The sequence below is a fragment of the Saccostrea cucullata genome, unplaced genomic scaffold (assembly GCF_032062105.1).
Source record: "Saccostrea cucullata isolate Sc308-1 unplaced genomic scaffold, CSIRO_AGI_Scuc_v1 ctg3292, whole genome shotgun sequence".
Classification (NCBI taxonomy): Eukaryota; Metazoa; Mollusca; class Bivalvia; order Ostreida; family Ostreidae; genus Saccostrea; species Saccostrea cuccullata.
The window spans coordinates 15,913-22,317 of NW_026933144.1; positions in this window are offsets into that span (position 1 = coordinate 15,913).

Genomic DNA, 6,405 nt, shown 5'->3' on the forward strand with positions numbered 1-6,405 from the left:
ATGAACGGTTAAAAACCTTTTAAACTCCAAAACATTGCCAATTGTCGTGTTAGACATGCACTTTTTATTTCTGTTCAGCAGACTTAAACTTGACTTCCAGTAATGGTATGAAAGTCGTTTGACCGTGATATTACCAATATTTACAAATTTGAACATATCAATTTTTTCTAGATAAGAAATTCTTTACTTTTTAGGTCACCTGAGTAAACTCAGGTGACCTATTGTTATCTGTTTTCGTCCGTCGTCGTGCGTCGTGCGTCGTGCGTTAACATTTGAACATTTTCAGCTTCTTCTCTGCAACTACTGAACCAATTTCAACCAAATTTAACACAAAGCATTTATTGGTCAAGGGAAACAAAAGTTGTGAATTTCATGATCCCTGCCCCCCTGGGGCCTGAGATGTGGAGAAAAAACACTGAAATTAATGCAATTTTTAAAAATCTTCTTCTTTACTCCTGGATAACAAGCAGTCAAACTGTTTGCATGATTGTAATCAGCATTGAGTCTTCTACCAAAATTGTGAAATTCATGGCCCTGGGGTCAGGGGTTCTAGTGCTAGGGTGGGGCTAAATAAGTATATAGTGAAAATACATGAATTCTTTGAAAGCCTTCTTCTCTGCCCCTAGGTATTAAATAAACTGACTAAGTGCATAGTTATGCTGAACAAGAGTGCCTCTACCACATTTGTGAATTTGTTGCCCCAGGGTTAGGGGTTCTGGTGTTAGGTAGGGGGGGGGTCTCTATTGATTATATAGTGAAAATACATGAATTCTTTGAAAATCTTCTTCTCTGCTCCTGGGTATTAAATAGATTAAATAAGTGCATAGTTTTGATGAGCATGGGTACTTTTAACAAAATTATGAAATCCATGGCTCTCGGGTCAGGGGTTCCTGTGTTAGGGGTGGGGGGAGGGGGGGGGGCTCTATTGATTATATAGTGAAAATCCATGAATTCTTTGAAAGTCTTCTTTTCTGCTCCTAGGTATTAAATAAACTAACTAAGTGCATAGTTATACCAGTAATAATAAAGCCCCAAATTCAGGACCGGGGTTTTTGTGTTAGGAGGGGTGGCTCTATTGATAATATAGTGAAAATAAACGAATTCTTTGAAAATCTTCTCTGCTCCTGGGTATTAAGCAGTTGAACTACCTATATAGTTGTGAACCAAGACCCATTCTTCCAGAATTGTGAATTTCAAGGATCCAGGGTCAGGGGTACTATTGAGAGGGGGAGGGGGTGGACTTATAGACTGAAAATGAATGAATGGTTTGAAATCTGCTCCTTGGTATTAATTAAATGATAATCAAATATTTTTGAAAAGCAAGGATGCCTTTTCAACAAGAGGCCCAGGGGCCACATCGCTCACCTGAGTGAAAATCCTTTAATACTTGCAAGAATTACCGGTACAATGTATATGCATGTAGATGTTTAAGAGTATGAACTTCCTCCATTTATTCACTGTAAATGAGCTTGATCTGAATATAAAATTGCTAAGAACCAGGCTTTCTTTTCAATCAGTGCTTAATGCCTACCTCATCATCAATTTAGTCAAAAAGAGGTCAATCTCAGTATTTCTGCAAAATATAGCACTTGAACTGTCAACTCTAAAGTCTAATATGCTAACATTATAAAATATTTGCATAAAAGTGAGGGAGACATGAAGATTTCTTTGCCTATGAAAAATCTTCTTTTTTTCTTTTCTTTTAGGGGAGGGTGAGCTAATAAGTAAGAAGCGTTAATAACAATCAACTATCTAAATTTTAGATGAATTTAACAAACAAATATAAACACAATATCAAATATGTAATATAGCAACAATTTGTGACAGAAATGCAAAACATTTTTTACAGGAAATTTCAATATATCAAAGTAATCATTTGAAAGATACAAAATACACTGTATTTATTAAAGTTCACTTAATAGTAAAACTTTCCTACACATATCGAAAGCGAAACTTGGAAAGATTGCAAGTGAAAATGTCAATGAATATATGTATGATATGATCTACAGACTGTGACTTTGAATATCAACTTTTATTTTTAAAGAATTTTTAACAAGTAACATTTATTTGGAGTACCTGCATGAATCAGATTTTCTAGACTTGATGGTAATATTCCAAAATGGAATACACATATGTTATAAAGATCTTTTTGCAATCAATAATTTTGTTTTTTAGGACCAGTAATGAGAAATTATAGTGATCCACTTTGTTTTCCCTCTCCTTTATAGGAGAAACTGTAATTTTATAAAGAGGTAGGTTTACCTCCCTTTACGGGCTGTCCATTGACCCCCTCTTTTCATACCTACCTGGGTATAAGTTTTTAATATATTAAGTCATTCTCATAAGGTTATAATATATATGGTGGTCACAAATTAAATATCTCAATGCTGAAGAATATTAAAGGAAAAAATAACATGGAGTTAACTGAATTTAGCAATATACCAGTAACTCAGAATGAATTGTCAGTTACTGTTTGATTATGCAGGTTGCTTTCCTATTCTACTTAAGTAACTAAAGTGTAAGTAAAAGTAAATGTTTAACATATTTAAAGCAATTTCTGAATGTTTTGAAACACAAAACTACAATCAACTTTAACATTTTAACACAACAATTCAAAAAAAGATAAATAATCAAGTCAAAATATTTCACCACAAAGTTTCATATTTACAGTGGACATTATTTCAAAACAGGTGCATCTATTGGTAAATTTGTTGACCACCCAGCCTGTTTAATACCTCAGCAATTGTAACATTAACAATACTGCATTAGGTTCATTATAAAGTAATTAAATATAGATTTGAAATACATTCATGATAAGAATATTGACAGTGATATTGTTATTGCATTTTTTCTGGGAAAAGATTAATTCATATACACTGTTAAAGTTTATACTCTCGTGTACTCAAGTATTGTTCTGTATGGACTAAATGTCACAAGATGTACAGATGTACAGATGATATTTGGTGAATACACTTTATAAAACTATAGTAAATTACAGCATTGAATATATATTAAAGACACCAATTACTTAATGCAAGTGTATATTTCTAGTACAGAATTGTTATTTAACAGAACTTATGAATTTCTTTATATATTTCTTTATATCGAACTTTATATACTCACCTCCATATCAAACTTTATATACTCGCCTCCATATCAAACTTTGTATACTCGCCTTCATTAACAATTCATGTATTCTCAATATATTTCATGTTCCGGATATATTGAAAATACCAAGTTCTGATGTTCATGCATCATTAAAGAAAAGAATTTAAACAGTAAGTCTAAAACTAACTCAAACATCAATATAGTATATACATAATTATATAATTTATTAACATTTACAAAAAATACAATGATCATTGCCATTGATGGCACAGGAATTTTCCTTAACATGCAATATTCAATTATTTCGTACATTTATTAATTGTCTGTTGAAAATTTATCAACAATAAAAGTCACAATGAAGGTTTATTGTTTCACAAAACTTTTAAAGTCCAATTGTTTTGTAATCATTAATGAGTTTTTTTTTTTTTTTTTTTTTTTTTTTTTTGGGGGGGGGGGGGGGGGTGGGCTATTCCATGTACATAAAAATAGTTTTAAGTATACGTATGTGTAAAAACAAACAAAATTTAACATTAAGTAATTGGTGCCTATAAGATACTGTATACAGGGAAATATTCTCCCCCCCCCCTATATTTTTGCCCCTGTCATCCATCTTAGAGGTAGACAAATTTAAAACGGGGCAAATTAAAAGAACACAATTGATTTTTTCAACAAAACTATGACTGGGTAATTCTAAAATGTTGCAAAATTGTGTAAAAGTATGAAAATAACACAGGGCGAATATTACCCTGTATACAGTAACCAATGACCAGACCCTAAACCGTGCTACTACACCACTTGAACGGTACGGTTCGGTACGCTTTGTGCATGGAACGGTACGCTTCGTGAACGGAACGGTTCGTTTTGAGAACGGTACGGTACGCTTTGTACGCTTTGTGCACGGTACGCTTTGTGCACGGAACGGTTCGCTTTGTGCACGGAACGGTTCGTTTTGTGTACAATACGCTTTTGGAAACGGTATGCAAATGAAGTGGGCGGAGCCTGTTAGCTTTAATTCTTGATTGGCTGTTAAAAATTTATTCATTTGATATGACTTTTGAAGTACTTAATGCACGTATATAATTATTATATTTCCGCTTTTAACAAATTAATTTCTCGATTTCTATTTAAACGTAAATTTACACTACAGCGGTGATGAAGGAAAAATGAAAAGAAAAAATAAAAGGAAGAAAAACATAATCTCATCGATGTCTTTGGCATTATGTATAGATAAGTATTAATTATATAGAACTCGTAAATATTTCCGTACTTATTTTTTAGGTATGCTGAACCTTCATTTTAAAAAGGAAAAAAAAAATTAATGAAATATTTTTTCACTGGAAAATAAAGTTGTACCATAATAAAAAGGAATTAATATATACCTGGTATATACTTGTTCTATACATATAACGCTACGCACATATATAAATTATTTTTCATTGATTGATCTATACAAAGGAATATGACTATTCCTGCTTCATTTTTATTCCTAGTAATTAGATAGTATTTAGTACAATACTTATGATTAACAGTTTCAAAACCTTGAAAACCCAAAATAGTATTAAAATTTTAATAAAAATGGAAAATTTTGAATTCTGTTAAGGGGAAGAAGGATGTATGGTCACGTGACTCAGTTGATTTACGTCATAATCTCTTATAAAATATGTACAAAACGAGATTGAAACCACAGTACTTGTATAATTTATTTGACTGTTTGTTTTCACCATCTAGTATAAAAATATCTGAAAGCATTCAAAATTTCTTGCAAATATTATCAAATTACGGAATAGATTAATCCACTCTGCCGTTTTCCTACACTGTGCGTCCAGTGCGTCGTTGACGTCATAGTGGATCTCTTAGTACAGTAAGATCATACAGGGTATAAACGGGAAGTATAAAATCATAAAAACGGGCCATGGTGGGGTATTTTGTAAATTTCAGAACGCAAAAAATATTTTTACATGGTTGTTGACGGAAAAGTTCTGTGGGTATGTCTTATTTCGCTTATTTCAGAAATGTGTGACGTCATAGTTGGGTTTTCCCGTACTCGAGAAATGTATACATGACACGTTTTTCTCATGATCATGACTCGTTTAACTTTGCCCCGTGCAATATTGAGCTCAGCTTCACCAATCGATATTTTTACAGTTGATCAATACAATGACGACCTTGAACTTCGACGTACATTTTCAAATTTTGAATGATAGGATTTTTTGCAAATTAATTCTTTTATGGTTTAAGTTGTCCTAAAAAGTTCGTAAACTTCCGTCTCCAGATGTGGTGTTACAAAAGAATCAGGCTTTTTCGAATTTTTAACCCTATTCATACTCTAAAATATTTTGAAAGACACATTTCCGCTGGCATATTTTTTTATCTATGCTGAAAAATTTCATTTATTGACCGAGTAATGGACCCAGAAACTCGGAGAATAAAAACTCCCCTCAGACACTGTGGGGTATGGTATTTGTCACTCAATATCTCAGAAATAAGTCTAGAAACCTATTGATATGTCTGCTGTATAGTATGTGGGACATGCTAAATAAGATATATACAAAATATGAAAAAAAATTAAATGACAGGTATTTTTTCAGCTAAAGGTCCTTCATCCCCTTAAGAGGGCTAAAAAGCAACTTCCGGTAATGGACAGAAATTTATTCAACCGTAAAATAACTGATTTGGCAAAGTAAAAGATGTCCTAACTTTTTTTGTACATAGTTATAACCTGTATATAATTTTCACCCTAAAATTAGGGTGTTTCATTTCTATTGACGGTGAGTATATGTTTTCAATAATACTTTCAGTGTATTAAATAATCAATTTAATAAGTTTTTCTTTATTTTATTAAGTTATTCTATTCTTGTAAAGTATGTAAAAACGATGCCGTGAATGAGAGAGAGAGAGAGAGAGAGAGAGAGAGAGAGATGCAATTCCTTAATACATTATCTGTAAAAAAAAAAAAAAAAAAAAATTACTTGTATTTATTCTCATTCTTCGTTTTATTTACATCGCCAAAGTCACAATAAATCAGTCTATAATGCTACAATGTATTTAATCAACCCAGTTACAACTATTGTGCGATGAATAATCCGTTCTCTGTACATGCATGCTGCACGCATGGAATCCTCGGCATCACCTGTCAATCAAAATGGTATGACGCTAGGTGACCCTGAAAGTCTGTTTACGCAGGAAGAATTTCTCCTGTGATTGAAACATTCTTATGGTCAGTTTATAGTTCACACCTGTTTAAAAAAATATTGGGTCACAGCCGGAGGGACGGGGGCCTGTGTGTTTAACAGTCCT